This window comes from Moschus berezovskii, chromosome 6 (assembly GCF_049115385.1).
Source record: "Moschus berezovskii isolate FMDL1 chromosome 6, NW_MosBer_1.0, whole genome shotgun sequence".
Lineage (NCBI taxonomy): Eukaryota > Metazoa > Chordata > Mammalia > Artiodactyla > Moschidae > Moschus > Moschus berezovskii.
In genome coordinates, this window is record NC_142465.1 from 35,336,556 (window position 1) to 35,359,127 (window position 22,572).

Here is a 22,572-nt window from a genome sequence, read left to right on the forward strand (position 1 = left end):
AAGCCCCAAGTTCTAGACGGTGGAGTCCAGGCATTGGAGACTATCCCTCTCTCACACTGATGGTTTGCTCTAGGGCCGGCCATCCCAGAGGCTGCTGGATTAACCATTTAATCCACTTGCTCTGCACCCCCTCAGCCCTCTGGTGGCTGCCCTCTGACTGCTGCCTGACACTTCAGCAGGCTGAAGTTTTACAGGTGAATCATCACCATCCCCCTGCCTTCCTTGCCACGTGGGGCAGGTCCCTCCTGTCCTCATTATTCTAAATCTTTAACTCACAAATCTGCAACACTGTGTTAATAAAGCCCTGTTCACCGCGTGTGTGCAGGCTTTGAAAAGGGAATCTAAGAGGGAGTTTGGGGTATGAAAGGGACAGTATTTATGTCCATAATGGGACTTAATCTGAAGCTAAAAACTAGGTCTCAGAGAAGAAGAAAAAAAAAGTTGAGACTGAGGGCTACAAGCTGCTGAAAAGGGGGTTGACTACTGGATTGTAAATGTGTAATTTAATTAAAAAAAATCAACACCTGGATGATAGCAGTTTGCCCTTTAAGGCCAGACTGGCCACCTGACACTTGGGCATTCCTCAATTCTGGGATGCGATTGTCTCAGCTTTGGGGGACTTTGACTGGGGGTGCTTTCCTCTCAGTCATGGGCACACCTGCCCACATGTGCACCCATGACTGCAATCCTACAGGGCAGGGTGCCCCTCATGCCTGGCCCCAGGAAGTAAGGAAGGAATAGCGTGTCTGTGCGGTCACACGTGCGCCCTCTGCAGGAATGAGCATCACGTGGAGCAGAGGCCTCCCCGTTCAGCAACAGCCTGGCTCGGGGTAGAGGAGCTGCCCCGCTCTGAAGTCATAAAGTGGATGGTAGATTGGGATCCCTCCACCCCAGACTCACCAGCAAGCCCCTCACCCACATCCACCTTCTGCTCTCTCCTCTGTAAAGTGGTTGACCACTATGTAAATTATAATGCAAAGTACTGGGGGTTTTGAGTGCCTTGGGTTGTGCAGATCCCACGGCTGGGCAGAGGGCAGATGGAAGAGGAAAGATGTGGGTGTAGCAGGCATGACAGCAGAGCTAAGAGTTGGCCCAGCATGTGGATTTTAATATCCAGAAACAGGTAGTTGCCACAAGCAAATCCATTAAGGCCATGTTTACTCTCTCATCAGTTACAATCATCTGAACAGAAGCCTCTGGAGCTTATTAATGGCATTATTGCCCATCACAGAATGGCTCTGCTCAGCTCCTAGGCACTGGGGCCTCCACACACCATGATTTTCCATGTGCTTGTGCACTTCCGTTCTTGCTTAGTGCCTCTCAGTAGCTCCCTGTTGCCTAGGGCCTGTCCTGCTCCAGGCAGAAACCGCCATATGAGGTCCTGCCTGCCTTCCCCACCTGTGCTGCGTGTCTGCAGCAGTGAATCACCTGCTGACTTAAAGAAGAGTCACAACCTAAAACCTGAGAGTTATGCTTCCTCCCGTGGGAATTTTTAGGACTTCAAGCCCAGTAGACAGCATCTCAAGTAACCCTTGAGAGAACTACCCTGAGGAGGTGAGGGGAGGAGCCAGATTATATAGAAGTTTTGCAACAAAGGGCAGGTAATCTTAATAGTAAAAGATCATTGTTAATCAAAGAAAACTAGTTATCCAAAGTTAGGGAGTTTAATGCTTTTCTATGTATGGGAAGATACAACAGTCCGGGCTCACTGAAATTCATTTCGTGTGCATGTCAGCTATCCTGGGCCAGTATCCTCTGTTCTTTCACATCTTGAGCTCCCTTGGGGCTCACCGTAGGGAGTGGCTGCAGTCCTGATGGCTGTTGGATCACAGGTATTCTTCCTCCTGAGTGCACTTAGGGCTTGCCAGCTCACACTGGAGGGCTGAAATTGCTAATGACTGTGACATCCTTGTTTACTGACATGGCAGGAAGTGCTCCATTTCTCACACCGTGATCCCCAAGCACTCAGGTCAGGTCATTGCCTGTACTTCTACACCTTTGCATGTGCTTCTCCTCCTGCTCTCCTGTTCCCTTGTCTTTGAACCCTCAGCTTCCTTGTCATTTCCTCTTTATAGCAAGATGGTGTTGGTTGCTCACCTGGAAATCTTTGCCCAATCCATCCTGCCTTCTTCCTGTGGATGTTCAATGTGGAGGAATTGTTATTGGTCCAAGCCAGCCATGACAACCACTTCCCCCACTGGTGATTGGTCAGGACAAGGACTCATGATCCAGTTCTGGAAAATGAGATACTAGAGGAAGTCTACAGGGGCTTCTGTGAGAGCTTTTCCTTCCTGAAAAGAAAAAGATGGGCAAGGAAGAAGGTGCCTCCTTGTTTTTGGCTTGAGCACTCTGCCACACACTATGTGGTCCTGAGGAATTCCTCCCCCTCTCTGGGCTTCTGCTTTTTCATCTGCAAAACAAGGCACTATGGAAAAAGAGGTTCTGGAGCCTCCTCAGCTCTGACATACTGTGGTTGGTGTCTTAAAAATATGTCTCTCCAGCTGTAAGTCAGCCTATGAGCACCATGGACAGTGACCACTATTTTCCTAGGACAGGGCTGGGCTGAGGTGAGTCCACAATCACATCTAAATCGGAACTTTCATGGTTGCTGAGGGCACCCAGGACAGATGAGGGTCAGGGTTTCCTGTGCCTGTGAGGACTCTGGGCTCTAGGTTCCTATGTGATTCCCCAGTGCTGCTGCTACAGAAAATCTCCCTTGGGGCATTTGTGAATCTCAAGCCCTCTGACTGAAAGGCAAGTTTGGAGCTCTGAAAGGGAAGCAGCGGGAGACCACGTGGAGGGAAGGGAGGAAGATGCAGAGGTTCCACAGAGCCTGTCCGTCATCTACTTCTCTCTTCCTCCCACCCTCCTCTTCCCACACCTTTCTCTATCACAGAGGAAACTTCTTGTGGCTCCTTGGAAGAATAGAGATCCCTGGTGGGGTCCCCTCTGAGGCAGGCCCAGTGGAGAGACTTTTTTCTTCTGGATAAGTAGAGTTTCTCTTCATTCTTTGAACATTTGGGGACATGAACTAATTTTCTTGGTCAATCTGTCATTTATTGTTGGTTCACTCAGGCTCTCATCACCTTGTTAACTCATGTGTTCCCTCCTTTATTTAACTCTCACTTTTTTTTTAAGTAAGAAGGGAGTTTTATTAGAAGAAATCTAAGAATAAATTATGGAACCATAAAAAACTCAGAATTGCCAAAGCAATCCTGAGGGGGAAAAAACAAAGCAGGAGGCATAACTCTCCCAGACTTTAGAAAATACTACAAAGCTACAGTAATCAAAACAGTGTGATATTGGCACAAAAACAGACATACAGATCAATGGAACAGAATAGAGAGCCCAAATAAACCCCACACCTGTGGTCAATTAATCTTTGACAAAGGAGGCAAGAATATAAAATGGGAAGAAGTCTTTTCAGTAAGTGGTTCTGGGAAAGTTGGACTGCTGCTGCTGCTGCTAAGTCACTTCAGTCGTGTCCGACTCTGTGTGACACCATAGACGGCATCCCACGAGGCTCCCCCGTCCCTGGGATTATCCAGGCAAGAACACTGGAGTAGGTTGCCATTTCCTTTTCCAATGCATGAAAGTGAAAAGTGAAAGTGAAGTCGCTCAGTCATGTCCGACTCGTAGTGACCCATGGACTGCAGGCTACCAGGCTCCTCCGTCCATGGGATTTTCCAGGCAAAAGTACTGGAGTGGGTTGCCATTGCCTTCTCTGGTTTACAGTTGCATGTAAATCAGTGAAGTTAGAATACACCCTCATACCATGCACAAAAGTAAACTCAAAATGGCTTAAAGAGCTAAATTTAAGACATGACACCATAAAACTCCTAGAGAAGAGCATAGCAAAATATTCTCTGACATAAATTGTACCAGTGCTTTCTTGGGTCGGTCTCCCAAGTCAATAAAAGTAAAACCAAAAATAAACAAATAAGACCTTGCTTTTGCACAGCAAAGGACACCATTAAAAAATGAAAAGAAAATCTATGAAATGGGAGATAATATTTGCAAATGATGTAACAGACGAGGGCTTAATCTCTAAAATACACAAACAGCTCAAACAACTCAACAACAAAAAACCAAACAACCCAATCAAAAAATGGGCAGAGGACCTTAATAGGCATTTCTCTAAAGAAGACATACAGGTGGCCAGTAGGCACATGAAGTTGCTCAACATCAGTATTAGAGAAATGCAAATCAAAACTACAATGAAGTACCATCTTGCACCAGTCAGAATGGCCATCATTAAAAGGTCTAAAAATAACAAATGCTGCAGAGGGTATGGAGAAAAGGGAACTCTCCTGCACTGTTGGTGCGTAAGTTGGTGCAGCCACTATGGAAAACACTGTGGAAGTTCTGCAGAAAACTAAAAATAGAATTACCATATGACCCAGCAATCCCACTCCTGGGCATATACCTGGACAAAACTATAATTCAAAAAGATACATTCATCCCTGTGTTTATAGCAGCACTACTCACGATAGCCAAGGCATGGAAGCAACCTAAATGTCCATCAAGAGACGAATCGATAAAGAAGATATGGCTTATATACAATGGAATACTGCTTAACTATAAAAAAGAAAATAATGCCATTTGCAGCAACATGGATGCAACTAGAGATTATCATACTAAGTGAAGTAAGCCAGAAAGAGAAAGACAAATGGCATATGTTGTAACTTACATGTGGAATCTAAAATATGGCACAAATGAACTTATCTACAAAACTGAAACATACTCACAGACATAGAGAACAGACTTGTGGTTGCCAAGGGGGATCGGGGGTGGGGGAGGAAAAGATTGGGAGTTCGAGATTAGCAGATGTAAACTATTATATACAGGATGGATAAGCATCCTATATACAGGATGTATAGCACTGGGAACTATATTGACTATCCTGTGATAAACCAGAAAGGAAAAGAACAGTAAAAAAAGAGTATCTGTAGGTGTGTAACTGAGTCACTTTCCTTTACAGCAGAGCCTGGCACAACATGTAAATTAACTATACTTCAATTAAAAAAGAATAAAAGGTAGCATCATCATGGGTTCATAGTGATGCTTCTGATTCAAATACAGAACTTTATAGGATTTTAATTTAACCCCGTCAATCTTATATCTGCTTCTCCTTTCCACACATTGAAATTTTTAGGGTGCAAAACGACAAGATAATTATTTATTTGCAACATCCCACCTGTGTAGAGCATTTCAACAACAGAACATGCAGTTTCTAATTTTATCTGAAAGCTCAGCGTGGAAAGAACATTTGTTGACAAGATGGTGATCATATTCTGTTTAGAACAAACAGCATGTGCAAAGATCCAGAGGCTTAGGAGCATATAGTTCACTCGCTGCTGCTGCTGCTAAGTCGCTTCAGTCGTGTCCGACTCTGTGCGACCCCATAGACGGCAGCCCACCAGGCTACCCCGTCCCTGGGATTCTCCAGGCAAGAACACTGGAGTGGGTTGCCATTGCCTTCTCCTTCAGAGAGTCAGAGGCCTTCGGTAACCAACCCCTCCTCCCTGGGCTCCTCCTTGGAGTGGGCTAACCCCATCTCCAAGGCTGCGAGTCCGGCCCCAGAGCCGCAGAGCTTCCGCGCCCTCTAGCGGCCTCTCGCCGTAACGCCACACTCAGGCCTAACACCCTCTTCAGCACTTCTTCCTCTGCCTTTCCGGCAGCATCCGGACCACAAGATCTCCTGCAGGTGTGTCGCTCCCTAGAGGTGCTGTTGGGTTGAACCAGGCTCCTGAGGCCGCCCCCGGGGTGGTCCCAGGCTTTTGGCCACTTTTCTTTTGTCCGTATCTCTAGCCGGCTACCTGCCATTGGCCAGTATAGGCTTCTGCTCTGAGGTGGGCCCACATGCGGACTGCCCCGGAGGAGGCCCACCTGAGGGAGGCGGGTCCGGTCCGCCCCGCCCTCCGAGGGGCCCGAGGCTCCAGGTGGGAAGCCCTCAGTGTCTGATCACAGGGCACTGCATTCTCCAGGTGAACCCGTGGAGTTACCTCCATAACATTTTAAAAATGGATCTCCTACTCGTCATATTTATGAGATAAAGAATGTCCCCTATTAAAGTTTGGAAATATATTATTAAAAGGAACAGGAAGACACAGGATGCTCCCAAATGAGCTATTACTTGGAAGATTCAAAAATTCTAATGAGAGAACACGCACTCTCTTCACCATCTGGGACATCAGCACAAGTTGGGAATTGGGTGCAGTCTTTATTAATTCCTCTGATTTCTCCAGAACCTTTCCTTCAAGGAGAAATCTCTGGGCTCTGCTGGGACTGTGGGTGGTGACAGGTAACTCTGAGACTGAAAAGCTGGAGGAAAAGAGACGGGACAGAGATGAGAAGTGATAAGGAGCAGCTGGAGCATCATGTTCAGTCTCAGGCTTAGAGTCTCAGTTCATCGTCAGCGAAGGTAAGGGCCACCAGGAGCTGGCCCCACTGGCCTTGTCATGTCGTGTGGGAATGGGGGACAGCCAAACCACTGTGGCCACTTTCAGAGAAATAAAGAAGAGTGAGAGGGCATCCCTGGGAGCCAGTTTGACATGGTCATTGTTGTGAAATGATGAACTTTTCAGAAAAGTGAAGACTGTTCTTTTGATTCTCAAAGACTTGCAGTGTTAAAGGAAAACTTGACATGGAGAACATCTAATGATTAAGAAAGAAGAGAAAGGAAAAATGGTAGACAGCAAGAAAAGGAGAGAGGGGGAAAGATACAAGGAGGAAAGTACAGTTGATAACAACGTCAGCTGCCTGGGTGTCAAAGATGGTAACAATGGGGAGAAATATGGCCAGGCTGTCAAGAAGTATTGGGCTTTTAGACAAAAATATCACTCATCAACCAGAGACTTCAGAATTAGAATGGTCCAACTAATACCAACTAATACTCTTGATGAAAGTGAAAGAGGAGAGTGAAAAAGTTGGCTTACATTCAGAAAACTAAGATCATGGCATCTGGTCCCATCACTTCATGGCAAATAGACGGGGAAACAGTGACAGGCTCGTTTTCTGGGCTCCAAAATCACTGCAGATGGTGACTGCAGCCATGAAATTAAAAGATGCTTGCTCCTTGGAAGAAAAGTTAAGACCAACCTAGGCAGCATATTAAAAAGCAGAGACATTACTTTGCCAACAAAAGTCCATCTAGTCAAAGCTATAGTTTTTCCAGTAGTCATGTATGGATGTGAGAGTTGGACTATAAAGAAAGCTGATCGCTGAAGAATTGATGCTTTGAACTGTGGTATTGGAGAAGCCTCTTGAGAGTTCCTTGGACTGCAAGGAGATCCAACCAGTCCATCCTAAAGGAAATCAGTCCTGAATATTCGTTGGAAGGACTGATGCTAAAGCTGATACTCCAATACTTCGGCCACCTGATGTGAAGAACTGACTCATTTGAAAAGACCCCGATGCTGGGAAAGATTGAGGGCAGGAGGAGAAGGGGCTGACAGAGGATGAGATAACTGGAAGGTATCACCGGCTCAATGGACATGAGTTTGAGTAAACTCCAGGAGTTGGCGATGAACAGGGAGGCTTGGGCGTGCTGCAATCCCTGGGGTTGCAAAGAGTCGGACATGACTGAGTGACTGAACTGAACTAATCCCCATTAAATAGGGCTCTTCCCTTTCTCTGCTTAGCGTTCTGAGGCTTAGCCAGCTTCCAAAGCTCCTTGCCTGCTCACGTGTCAGGGCCAATAATATCTCACTTCCAGAAACTACAGGTTGGTCTTTGTTCCTCCCAACCTCACAGTGTAAGCTTCCCCTGATTTCCTCCCAACCCGACGTTCACAGCAGTGTATTTCCCTCAGCCCAACCTGGCCTTCTGGCCTGACACAACTATCCTGGAACACAACTCCAAGCTCTGTGAAAATTTCAAAGACCCCTTTACCCTGAAGTAAGAAAGTCTATTAAACCAGTCTATAACCATTTCTTGCCTCAGAAAAAAATGTTTTGCCCTTATAATTAGGTAGCTTTTCTCTGGCAAATGTGAGGAATGTTACCCTTAGATTACATTCAACTCATTTATTCCAATAACAGATACTGGCTCCCTCCAATGTAGATTGACCTTAACAATTTTAAGTACATATTTTCCTCAAAATTTCTTTGCTTAAAGCAAAGAAAATTTATCTGTAAAGACAGACAATACATATAAGATTCCCCAGACTCATACAGGCCTCCTACTTTTTTGGAACCTATTAACATTTCAATAGCTAACTTGCAGCCTCCTTTCATTACCTAGGAATTCTAATAATCACTCTGTACTATTAGTGATAAATGGAACCAAGGCAAACAAAAATAACCCACACAGGATGACCTACTAGCAATAGGAACAAAGACAAGACTGAGAACCCTAATTTCCCAATTTAAGTCTTTACTGGGAACTGATCCTTCCACTAAAAAATGAACTTAAATTAAAAGTGGAAGAGGAATTAGACAATAAATATATTTTTATCATTCCTGGCCAACTCTTTTATATTCCATTCTGATGATATTATAATTTATAATTCATATTCTTTGTTTTATTATACCCATGATATTCCCAGCAAAAACAAGACCAGGATCTGAGTGTGGCTCAGATCATGAACTCCTTATTGCCAAAGTCAGACTTAAATTGAAGAAAGTACGGAAAACTACTAGGTTATTCAGGTAGGACCTAAATCAAATCATTTATGATTATACAGTAGAAGTGACAGATAGATTTAAGGGATTAGTTCTGATAGAGTGCCTGAAGAACTATGGATGGAGGTTCGTAACATTGTGCAGGAGCCAGTGTTCAAAACCATCCCCAAGAAAAAGAAATGCAAAAAGGCACAATGGCTGTCAGAGGAGGCCTTACAAATAGCTGAGAAAAGAAGGGAAGCTAAAGGCAAAGGAGAAAAGGAAAGATATACCCATCTGAATTTGTAGAGTTCCAAAGAATAGCAAGGAGAGATAAGAAAGCCTTCCTAACTGAACAATGCAAATAAATAGAGGAAAACAATAGAATGGGAAAGACTAGAGATCTCTTTAAGAAAATTAGAGACAGCAAGGGAACATTTCATGCAAAGATGGGCACAATAAAGGACAGAAATAGTATGGACCTAACAGAAGCAGAAGATATTAAGAAGAGGTGGCAAGCATACACAGAACTGTACAAAAAAGATCTTAATGACAGATAATGATGGTGTGATCATTTACCTAGAGCCAGACATCCTGGAATGTGAAGTCAAGTGTGCCTTAGGAAGCATCACTATGAACAAAGCTAGTGGAGGTGATGGAATTCCAGTTGAGCTATTTCAAATCCTAAAAGATGATCCTGTTAAAGTAATGCATTCAATATGCCAGCAAATTTGGAAAACTCAGCAGTGGCCACAGGACTGGAAAAGATCAGTTTTCATTCCAGTCCCAAAGAAGGGCAATGCCAAAGATTGTTCAAACTGCTGCATAATTGCACTCATTTTACATGCTAGCAAGGTCATGCTCAAAATCCTCCAAGCTAGGCTTCAGCAGTACATGAATCGAGAACTTCTGGATATACAAGTTGGATTTAGAAAAGGCCGAGAAACCAGAGATCAAATTGCCAACATCTGCTGGATCACAGAAAAAGCAAGAGAATTCCAGAAAAGCATATACTTCTGCTTTATTGACTTTGCTAAAACCTTTGAATGTGTGGATCATAACAAACTATAGAAAATTTTTACAGAGATGGCAATGCCAGACCACCTTAGCTGTCTCCTGAGGAACCTGTATGCAGGTCAAGAAGCAACAGTTAGAACCAAACATGAAACAACAGACAAGTTCAAAATTGGCAAAGGAATGCGTCAAGGCTGTGTATTGTCATTCTGTTTATTTAACTTATATGCAGAGTATATCATGCGAAATGCCAGGCTGGAAGAATCACAAGCAGGAATCAAGATTACTGGCAGATATATCAATAACCTCAGATATGCAGATGACACCACCCTATGGCAGAAAGCAAAAAGGAACTAAAGAGCCTCTTGATGAAGGTGAAAGAAGAGACTGAAAAAGCTGGCTTAAAACTCAACATTCAAAAGGCTAAGATCATGGCCTCTGGTCCCATCACTTTGAGAGCGTTAATAGTAGTCTTGATAGGGAGGCCAGAGGTCCCCAAGTGGCAGGAGGAAATAAAACTGCCAGTGGCAGACATTTTTTTTTTTTTCTTTTCTCTTCTAATCTATGTTGTCATGGTGACACCTGGTTCTGCCTGAACTTTATCTCAAACCTTGAGCTAACCAATGCATTTTTTCTCATGGAAATATCTTCCTTAAGCTACGTTAATTTACCATGTATTTGCTTGGAAATCTGCCTTTCTTTAAGATTCATGTCAGTGGCTTTATGGCTGGGGATGACTCACCTTGTGCCAATGCTATCTCAAAATGCATGTTGTGGGTGAGGGGCCTGGCGCAACTCTTAATTTTGAGGTGTTTCCTTTCTCTAATTAGCAGTTTTTGGACTTCAAGGAGATCCAACCAGTCCATTCTAGAGGAGATCAATCCTGGGTGTTCATTGGAAGGACTGATGTTGAAACTGAAGCTCCAATACTTTGGCCACCTCATGCGACGAGTTGACTCACTGGAAAAGACTCTGATGCTGAGAGGGATTGGGGGCGGGAGGAGAAGGGGACGACAGAGAATGAGATGGCTGGATGGCATCACCAACTCGATGGACATGAGTTTGAGTGAACTCTGGGAGCTGGTGATGGACAGGGAGGCCTGGCGTGCTGTGATTCATGGGGTCGCGGAGAGTCGGACATGACTGAGCGACTGAACTGAACTGAATAGGTATATTACTCCTAGCTAAAGACTAGTGACAGGGGACTCTTTCTGTCCCCTTCTGATGTCTATGTCAGAAGCTTTCCCTATCTCTTTTATACTTTAATAAAACTTTATTACACAGAAAGCTCTGTGCCATCAAGCTCATCACTGGCTCCCAATCAAATTCCTTTCCTTCGGAGGCCCAGAATCCTGGCATTGTTCACAGCTCATGGCAGTAAACTTTCAACTTCATGACATAGATGGGGAAACAATGAAAACAGTGACAGACTTTATTTTATTTTGGGCTCCAAAATCACCACAGACAGTGACTGTAGCCATGAAATTAAAAGACACTTGCTCCTTGGAAGAAAAGCTGTGAGAAACCTAGACAGCATACTGAAAAGCAGAGACGTTACTTTGCCAACAAAGATCCATATAGTTAAAGCTATGGTTTTTCCCGTAGTCATGTATGGATGTGAGAGTTGGACTATAAAGAAAGCTGAGCGCTGAAGAATTGATGCTTTTGAACTGTGGTGTTGGAGAAGACTCTTGAGAGCCCCTTGCACTGCAAGGAGATCCAACCAGCCAATCCTAAAGGAAATCAACCATGAATAGTCAGGAAATCAACCAGTCCTTCATTGGAAGGACTGATGCTGAAGCTGAACCTGCAATACTCTGGCCACCTGTTGTGAAGAGCTGACTCATTGGAAAAGACTCTAATGTTGGGAAAGATTGAGGGCAGGAGGAGAAGGGGATGATAGAGGACTAGATGGTTGGATGGCATCACTGACTCAATGGACATGAGTTTGAACAAACTCTGGGAGATGGTGATGGACAGGGAAGCCTGGCATGCTGCAGTCCATGGTGTCACAACAAGTCAGACACAACTTAGTGACTGAACAACATCAAGAACCAGAAGTCCTGATGTTATGCTGCTGCTGCTGCTAAGTCACTTCAGTCGTGTCCGACTCTGTGTGACCCCATAGACGGAAGCCCACCAGGCTCCCCCGTCCCTGGGATTCTCCAGGCAAGAACACTGGAATGGGTTGCCATTTCCTTCTCCAATGTATGAAAGTGGAAAGTGAAAAGTGAAAGTGAAGTTGCTCAGTCGTGTCCGACCCTTAGCGACCGCACGGACTGCAGCCTACCAGGCTCCTCCATCCATGGGATTTTCTAGGCAATAGTACTGGAGTGGCTTGCCATTGCCTTCTCCGCCTGATGTCATAGGTCAGCATAATCTTAGTGTGCCCATGGTTTACTGGGGAAGAATAAAGCAGAGATATATCTATCCAAGACATAATTTTTCAATTTTCACTAAAATGTTTTCCCAATCAAGTACCTACCCTCTGGCAGACACTGGCATGGGGACTAGGTACGTGTTATAAAGATGAGCAGGTCATTTCCACCCTCCTGCCTTGCCATTCTTTGTAGTAGATAGGGTATAAATTCTGAAGTCCCTAACCTTCAGCCCTGTGTTTTTTAGAGAAACCTGTGTAGAATAGGGAGGTGGATGTGTTGTTACTTTAGCTGCTTTTCATTGATATAAGGAATGTTACAGAAGAACTGGAAAATAGAGAAAAGAATAATATCCACCATCCCACCATACTAAGCAACTACTACTACCAATTTTATGTAATTTACTCTAGACTTTGACAATTTTTTTTATTATCCAGGAATACATAATTCTTTTTCTATGGAGCTATGTTTTATAACCATCATTTTATTAATTCTAGAATAATACAAGAGGTTATCACTATTTACTTGTGTCGTCATTGGACAACTATTAAGCAGTAGAGCTGGGCAGGGCTATGAACCCACATGTGCTCCCTCCAAAGATCTGAAATCACACAACACAGCTCCCTTCTCCAACCCCATCTCATACCACTCTCTGCTTTCTACACGGCTGATCTTCTTTGAGTTCTTCAAACATACTACACTCTCTAGTTAGGAATTATAGGAATGGAAACCAGACAGAATGACAGAAATAGGAAAATGACAGCTCTTAGGAATCAAGTGAAAATTTTATGGTTAAAAATATTCTTTAGTCACAACTGGTTTAACGATTTCATGTAAATTGTGTCAATAAACTGAGGACAGATTACTATGTGCTCTTTTGGGTTCTTTCTCTTCTGAGCATTAGCTCTACCTTGACCACCCCTGCCGCCTCCCAACTGGACTTACCAAGTAAAACACAAAGCTCAGATAAGCTACGCTGACCACTGCAGCCACCACATACAATGTCACATGCCCTAGATACTGGACATAAGCCACGACAAAATACATGTTGATGAAACAGATAAGGACCATGATACTGCCTACGATCCTCCAGCCTCTGTCAAAAGAATCAGCACAATTACTGGTGGAATAGTCCAACCTCTCCACAAACAGAAAAAGACACTGTGTTTTTTGGGATTGCAGGGCAGGAGTAAGCAGCATTTCAAAATAATCTGAAAATTGCTTCTTATGTCCCAAATTAGGTTAAATGAGCCAAAGTTACACAATGATAGGGAGAAAGAGGAAAAGAAAAACACTATAAAAAATCTCTATTATTTAAGTCCTTACAAAGGCAACAAGCCTACAACTGAAAAAGTAATGAGTCCCTAGAGATCCAGCAATTCATTTCAAATATCCCACATCCTTTAGAGATGTATATAAAAGGTATTAGCTTATTCCTGTCTCATCGAGATCATTTAACATGGAATTAAGATGCTTTAACTTTCAGTGGCTGAAGTTGAAGAGTTAAAGCCCTAAAAGCTGAAAAACTTCTCCCAGAAATAAAAAATGTGCTTTCCCTCCTTTGTTACATTCACTATCTCTATTTTCTTTTCTTTAATTAAAAAAAATTGACATATAGTTGATTTACAGTGTTGTGTTTATTTATTTTTAATTTTTTGTCACACTCTGTTGGTCCCTGTGGGACTTTAGTTCCCTGACCTGGGGTTGAACTGGCACCCCTAGCACTGGAAGGTAGAGTCTTAACCACTGGACCACCAGGGAAGTCCCCAGCAGTCTCTATTTTCTAAGTCAGAGATTAAAGGGACAGCCCTAGCAGTTGACTCTTCAAGCATATAGTTCCCCTAAGATGGATTTTCTGACTGGCCTGTTTGATGAAGATACTATTTTCCCACACATCTTTGGGAACTAACAGAAGTGCACTCATAATCCATTGGCAAATTCGCTCATTACAGGCCGCAAGCTAACGTGAGGATGGGTATGAGAGCAAACGGAAGCTGCAAAAGAAAAAACTAAGATCAGACGGGGCTATGGGGGTTCCTGTAACACCCCAGAGAGCAGCAATTTAGCAAAAGGGAACCACAGACCCTGCCTCACCTACTCTGTGAGAAATGATTCCTGTCATCGCAACACGCTGGAGGGTTATGTGGAAATCTGTAGCATGAACCTAGCATCAGTTATGCTCATAGTGTCTACAAAGTTTGTATCTGCCTTGTCTTCTTAATCTCCATAAAGCCCAACAGTGTCCTATACATTATTTAATGTTTGCTTGGGTTAATGAACAATAATTTTGTGTTCTATGTGTAATTACAGCTTATAATTCCCATTCAACAGGCTTAGAAAAAAACAAGCCACTTCTAAAGGCCTTTTAGATTTCAGAGATTTCATAAGCGTTCACCATAGACCAAGACTGTGCCTCTCCCTCTGAATTTTCCCCACACCCACACTAGGCTTGTTATCTCAGCGCAATACAGAATGCCTCCTGACTCAATGGGATGTGAGCTTCCCCAGCTCCCTCCTCACTTGTAAGCTCTGAAGAACATTCAGGAAGTCATTCATCCCTGTTAGATGCTCCACATCTTGGAAGACGGCCACAAGCAGAGTGGGGATGATGGCAATAGAGCGGGTCAGAATCACTCGGGCAAAGCGTGACCACTTTAGGTTCAGGAATCCCTGGAAGAAAACACAGAAGCAGGATGAATGTCTGGAAGGAAATAGAAAAAGGGCTGGGAAGTTTGGGAAGGCACGGGATTAAGAAGGGACAAAAGGGCAATGTCCTCTCGTCTACCCCCTGCACAGCAGCACGTACCTCCATGACAAACTGGCCGGAATAGGTCCCCGTCATGGTGGAGCTCTGCCCCGCAGCCAGGATCCCCACCGCCCAGATGTAGAGAGCGGCAGGCCCGAAGTAACACCCCAGCACAACACCCTGAAGAGGCGAGGGAGAGAGATCACCTGAGACAGCACCCAAATATGTCCTTGGTGTCACTTCTCCTTGTTCCTGGCTCCGCACCCACCTCTACCGAGTGCTGTGCCGGCGCTGTCCCAGAAGCTAGACTCGGGTCCTGACCTCATGCTAGAGGCTTTCAACCTAAATTCTGCTGGATGGGCCCCCATTACTCCTCAGCCTAGTCCCTTCTCTTCTCTAGGCTCCTAAAGCCTTTATCCTCAGCTCATATGTTAACTATTAAGAAAAAGTCTACAATACATTTCCTATACCGTATTCCTTAATACAGTATTCTGGAAGATGGTAATAGGAATGGAGAGAAAGTGCAAATGAATTCTGGAGATGCTACATACTATTTATTCTACTCTTGGAGGTTTACAATGCAACCAGCATAAAAGGGAGAGTTCAGTTCAGTTCAGTTCAGTCGCTCAGTCGTGTCCGACTCTCCGCGACCCCATGAATCACAGCACGCCAGGCCTCCCTGTCCATCACCAACTCCCGGAGTTCACTCAAACTCATGTCCACAGAGTCGGTGATGCCATCCAGCCATCTCATTCTCTGTCGTCCCCTTCTCCTCCCGCCCCCAACCTTTCCCAGCATCAGAGTCTTTTCCAGTGAGTCAACTCGTCGTATGAGGTGGCCAAAGTATTGCAGTTTCAGCTTTAGCATCAGTCCCTCCAATGAACATCCAGGATTGATCTCCTTTAGAATGGACTGTTTGGATCTCCTTGCAGTACAAGGGACTCTCAAGAGTCTTCTCCAACACCACAGTTCAAATAAAGACCACTTTACGGAGACTTTCTTGGTGGTCCACTGGTTAAGACTTCATGCCTTCAATATAGGAGGTAGGGGGTGTTTAACCCCTGGTCAGGGAATTCAATCCCACATGCCACACAGTGTGGCCAAAATAAATAAAGTCTCCAGCCACTGTGGCAAGGTGGGGAATACATATTAAAAAAATAAGAACACTTTACTAAGAGCACTTTCTTTACTCACCCCAATTAAAACCTAGAGAACAATATACTATCAACACAAGTTTGGGAACTGCTGATACAATAGATTCATCTTTTTGGCTGATCCTCTAATCCCTTCCATGTAATCCAGAATCCTGTTTGGCATCTGAATCTCTGAAAATAAAACACTCCAGAGAAGATATGCTGAGCTCTGAAGTGAACCCATGGAAAAGACCAGATACTAGGCTAAAAATATTGATCCAGGAAGAAAGATCAGAAATTTGAACAAGTTTATGCCTTTGTAGATGTCCACAGCTAGCATTAAGTTGTCATCAGGGAAAAAGTGAGTGTGGGAACTGCTGCTGTTTTTACAGACTGCAACCTGGAACCAAAGAAGTTTAGGAACAGCTTTTAATTTTGAGTCCAGGACTCAGAGAAGACCTCTCCTATAGATCACATACCTGTCATCTAAGAGATGGATGCTGAAGGCGAGACGCTGAACATGGATTGATGACAGAAGAGGCTGGCAGCTATGTCACTGCGGTCTTCCTCCATAATTTTTCTACACCCTCATGTCATCAAAACTTCCTGAGTTAGAATGTGCATGGTAATACATGAATGCTGCGTCATTTTAAATGGTGACAGGAGCTGAGGGCCCTTAGAAGGCTTCAGATATGAGAGGGCACCCAGAATAGGGAGTCCTTAGCCACAGCAAAGCCAGGAGTCAGAGGTCCTAGGATGGGAAACAAAAGAGTGAGCAAAACTAGATTGGCAATCAGGAGTCAAGAGACAGAGAATTCAGTGTGATGAAACAGCCTGTCTAGCCACAGATTTTGTTTCCTGTGTGTTGATTCCTCCCAACCTGTCATCACAAAAGGCAGGACTGGAAAGCAACCAGTATTTGGAAGGGAAAGGGGATGAGAAAGAGTCAAACAGACATAAAGCCACTAACAACAGCTTGAGACAATCCTTGTCTGAGGAAAACTCCCTTCCCAGTCCGAAGCCGGGAATGATGGGTCTGGACTTGGCCACAGCCCCAGACTATAAACCTGACTAGCGCAGTGACTTAGGGGCAGCACTGAGCTCTATTTCCTCTGAGCTCGAAGTCACTGTCACGTTTTCCTGCCCCAATTAGCCTCCTCTTTACCCTCACATTCACTACTACCCAGTTGGTTTTCTCAAAAAATGCTTTAGCAAACACTGAGGTGACAAAGATGATGATAAAGGAAACAAAGCAATGCAGGATTCAGTGAAGAAGTATTTATTGGCTTCTCGAACTTCCTGCTTATTGGCTCGGTCTACCTGTCTGGACTAGAGAGATAATAGAAACAGTCACTTTTTGACAAGTTGGAACAAGTTTCCTTGTGATATTTCATGAGTTGGGGTCAGCTGAAAGTCTTAGAGGGCAAACAACTGACCACGTGAAATATGAGACTCCACTTATTTTTTTTTTTTTAGTTTATTTTTATGTATTTATTTATTTTTGTGATTTGTTTATTTTATTTTTTTTTAAATGAGGCTTTTAATTAATGTTTGACAGAGCTGATTCAAGTTGAACAGACTAAATTTCTTTAAACAAACTTACTTATACTCCAGAGTCCTTTAAAAACTTAATAGCATTTATACATTGAAGGTATTTGATTTTCTTGTAACTAGCACTTCAAATGCAACAAGCATTTGAAGCAACAAGCATTTGACCCAACAAGTAAAACTTTCTACAGTTCATAACTTTTATAAATAAAATAAATATACAGTGAATAAGCTCTCTGAAATATTTAAATATTTCTGCAGGTTTAGTAACATCGTAAAATATATTTCAACTAAAATTCACAAATCTAAAAACCTGTTAGGCATTTTTAGGCGTTTTAAGTTGGAAATGAAGGCCAATGTTACATTGTAATATGCCAATTACAAATAGTACTTCAAATAGCAAATACTACAGTTTGTCCCAAACTTTAAAAACTATTCATGAACTCAACATTGAACTATTGATGGCTATGAGAATTGTTTCCTAGACTTTTTGAAAATTTCAACCCATTTACGTTTAAGGTAATTATTGATAAGTACGATCCCGTAGCCATTTTCTTTATTGCTTTGGGATCAAGTTTATACACTCTTTCTGTGTTTCCTGTCTATAGAAGATCCTTTAGCATTTGTTGGAGAGCTGGTTTGGTGATGCTGAATTCCCTCAGCTTTTGCTTGTCTGTAAAGCTTTTGATTTCTCCTTCATATTTGAATGAGATCCTTGCTGGGTATAGTAATCTGGGCTGTAGGTTATTTTCTTTCATCACTTTAAGTATGTCTTGCCACTCCCTTCTGGCCTGAAGAGTTTCTGTTGAAAGATCAGCTGTTATCCTTATGGGAATCCCCTTGAGTGTTATTTGCTGCTTTTCCCTTGCTGCTTTTAATATTTGTTCTTTGTGTTTGATCTTTGTTAATTTGATTAATATGTGTCTTGGAGTATTTCGCCTTGGGTTTATCCTGTTGGGGACTCTCTGGGTTTCTTGGATTTGGGTGATTATTTCTTTCCCCATTTTAGGGAAGTTTTCAACTATTATCTCCTCAAGGATTCTCTCATGGTCTTTCTTTTTGTCTTCTTCTTCTGGGACTCCTATGATTTGAATGTTGAAGCGTTTAACATTGTCCCAGAGGTCTCTAATATTGTCCTTCCTCATTTCTTTTAATTCGTTTTTCTTTTTTCCTCTCTGTTTCATTTATTTATGCAATTCTATCTTCTAGTTCACTTATCCTGTCTTCTGCCTCTGTTATTCTACTGTTTGTTCCCTCCAGAGTGTTTCTGATCTCATCTATTGCATTATTCATTGTATATTGACTCTTTATTATTTCTTCTAAGTCCTTATTAAATCTTTCTTCCATCTTCTCAATCCTTTTCTCCAGGTTATTTATCTGTAACTCCATTTTGCTTTCAAGATTTTGAATCATTTTCACCATCAAAATTTGAAATTCTTTATCAGGTAGATTCCCTATATCTTCTTCTTTTGTTTGTGTTGGTGGGCAATTATCTTGTTCCTTTACTTGCTGGGTATTTCTCTGCCTCTTCATCTTGCTTATATTGCTTTGCTTGGGGTGGCCTTTCCCTCTTCTTGCAGTTTGTGGAGTTCTCTTTATTATGTAGTTTCTTCGCTGTGTGTGGGGTTGGACGGGTGACTTGTCCGGGTTCCCTGGTTAGGGAAGCATGTGTCGGTGTTCTGGTGGGTGGAGCTGGATTTCTTCTCTCTCCTTTAGAAGACAATGGGCTGCTTTTCTGGGAGCCTGATGTCCTCTGCCAGTATTCAGAAGTTGTTTTGTGGACTTTACTCCGCGTTCAAATGTTCTTTTGATGAATTTGTGGGGGAGAAAGTGGTCTCGCCGTCTTATCCCTCCGTCATCTTGTTCCTTCCTCCCCAGAACACTGGATTCTTATATTCCACTTGGTCGTGGAGTATCTCTTCCCAGCTGCTCCAGCAAGGTGCAGCCGCTGTACCTTACCTTGGACGAGGGGTATCTCCTCAAGGCCGCCCCTCCTGCTTTGAATGTGGAGCAGCTCCTCTCGGCCCTCCGGTGCCCAAGCAGCCACCGCCTCCTGGACGTGGTACAGCTCCTCTCGGCCACCGCCCTAACCCTGGTCGCGGGGTAGCTCCTCTCAGCCACAATTCTGCACGTGGTCGGTTGCGCCGGAGCCAGGCGTCTCTCGCGTCTGCGCCACCAGGAGCCGGGCGTCTCTTGCGTCTGCGCCGCCGGAGCTGGGCATCTCTCGCCCCATTCTGGGACTCCACTTATATCCTGGTTCACTGAGTAAGAAGTCATGACCCTTTGATGACGTCACATATCCAAAATAGGAAAAAAGTGACAGAGTGACTGCCCTCAGTTACCTTGGCTGGAAGAACCACTGACCTACATAAACAACCTGATTTCAGGGGGAGACGACCTTAATTAAAAAAGTCTCTGAAATCTCCCAGCAAACGATTGTGTTGGACTGACTGGTAAAAGCCAAGTTGGGCTCTTTCCTCCTGACCTCCATAAGGCCACTCAGACTTCTGAGATTTAAGGACAAATGACATGGTGCCCCACAGGTTTTTTAAGAAAGACTTTAGTCCTTTCTAAATGGGGTCAGTTATCTCTGGCCACCTTTTACTATCTCTGGTGGTAAAAACTGAGTCCAAGTATGTCGAGTGCAACTGTGGAAAAACACCGTGCTCCTTCAGGGCTCCAACAATTGTAAACTAAGTGTGTGTCCCTTGCAATGAAAGGAAAAGATGCCATGAACTACATAAGTCACTGAGATAAGATAGGTCTTGCTCACCTTGACTAAGGCAGAAGGCAGGTATAGGTTGTGTGTCGTGATCATGGTGCCCACGATGGCCACAGCCAGAATGACCTGTGGGGTATGACAGCCTGAACAGGATGGCAGGAATAGACCTTGGAGACCTTGGAGGACCTCGGTCTGGCTGGGTTTCACTGTAACATACCACATACAAACAGAACAGCTATTAGCCTTTTCTGGAACATGAGACTAGGGAGTAATACAGTACTAGTGAATGCTGAATTCTGTACTTCTTAAGCCCCTTCATCAACACCTACATAGTAAATGAGGAACACAGAACTGTCCAAAGAAACCAAGCAGCACAAGGTCAGAGAGTTTAGGACTGGGGTATCCAGACATTTCACATTATATTTTAGATATACAAAATAGATGTGTAGAGAATTTAATTAATATTCTAAAAAAATAAAATGGCTGCTAAGGGCTTTATTGATATTAGTGTCACAGTAACTCCAGTGAGACACACCTTAGAATATAGTCAATTTTTGATTACCCACACTAATCATGTTTCTGTGCTCATGTCTGTATAGAAAAATCACTTACGCTTGCCACTAGCATCTGCTGAGACTCACTGAGAAACACTTCTCATACACAATTTTTCGTGGTTCAGCATATCCCTTGGAGCCTTAGACCAAGCTGTATCGTCTACTCACAGAGTAGACACATTTTCAAAAGCTTAGCTAGGCCAATATACAGAAATCAGTTTATAATAATTGGACTTAGAAAGGTGCTGGGTTTCACTTCACTGCATATAATGGTAAGGTTAGGGTTAACCCAATGCAGTGTTGGGGCTGGGGCACAAAACAGGAAACATGCACTGTATCCCCTATAGTTCGTTAACTGTTACAATACAGAGAAAGTCCAAGCTGGAATTACCGTCAACCAGGATGAGCAAAAACAGAACCTGTCAAGATAACAGCCAAGAATGACCCTGCAGCTCCTCTCCTAACCCTTTCTAAGGCTGTTCTGTTATTGGGCTATTCTTTATTGTCTCCTGTGTATAAAAGAGAAACTTAGACTTGGTGAGTTTTAAGTCAGTTATTCAAGGTCATGGTGGAGTCATGATTTGAACCCAAGTTTGCTTGACTCCAAAGCTCCTGCATCATTTACTGTCTCACAGTGCTTTCCCAAATACTTTCTGAGTGAGTTATTTACCTGATAATCTTGGCTGAGCATCAACAGGAGAACCATCCCTGGTAAACTCTTCTGGAATGGTAGGAGAGAGCTCGGGACTTCTTGGGGAAATGGTTGTACTCTGAGGTCATGCACATTCCTGAAGCAGTCACTCCTCTCAGACTATTTTCCCTGTCCAAGAACAGGAGACTTGGAAATCCTAATAAGCAATGTACATCATCTTCTCTATGAGAGACGCCATAGAGAAAGATCTGAATTAACTCAGATCACACTCTCCTGGGAAGTCATTCTTTTTCCCTGGACAAGTGGCCTGTTGACTGTTGGTAAAGCCATTTTTAAACTTTGCCCAGTCTCTGATCAGTTTGTTGGAAGCTGAGGATACTTTCTTTTTCTTGTTTCTCCTGCACTATGTTCCCTATATAGGTCAAATGCCCCATTTACCTCACCTAACTATAGATTCTTTAGAAATATCTACCTTCACATAGGATTTTTTTTCTCTCAGTTATTGCAGGAAGATAATACCAAATAGGAAAACCTTCGTAAGTATTTGCAGAATAAATAAATAAATAAGTTATAATAATAACTTTCCAACGGTAAACTGCCATGGAAAATTTTAGCAACTGAAATTAATGCTTGGGTTAGAGAATGAGACATTTAAATGATTCCTAAAAGGAAGAAGGAATCTCTGGTTCCTCCCCTAACTGAGGGAATATTGAAATATTGCTATTCAGAGCTTGAGATGGAAGCATGATTAAGATTGGAGGTGGAAGTCAAAGCGGGGTGTGTGTGTGTGTGTGTTAGGCTGCAGAAACCAGAAGGCCCAACATAATGTAGAGTTTTCTCATTTTTGAAGTTAAGAAAGAAAGATGACATTCCACATTAGCAGATGGCAGCAGGAACACAGGGTGTTTATGTTCTTTTCCTGGTTCTACCTTTCCTTCTGGCCTTGAGCTTACATCATGCAGACACACACTGGTCTCAGGAGATGTATAGACACAGAGCAAACAGAGTACTTTCATATGTTTTTGAACATATTTTGTCTTCTATATACTCAGTTCAGTTCAGTTCAGTTCAGTCGCTCAGTCGTGTCTGACTCTCTGCGACCCCATGAATCACAGCACGCCAGGCCTCCCTGTCCATCACCAACTCCCGGAGTTCACTCAAACTCATGTCCACAGAGTCGGTGATGCCATCCAGCCATCTCATTCTTGGTCATCCCCTTCTC

General features: G+C 43.4%; 1 pseudogene; it reads right to left on the reverse strand.

The window, feature by feature from the left end:
• Positions 1-5,547: 5,547 nt before the first annotated feature.
• On the reverse strand, positions 5,548-20,366 carry LOC129535987 (natural resistance-associated macrophage protein 2-like; annotated as a pseudogene).
• Positions 20,367-22,572: the final 2,206 nt, after the last annotated feature.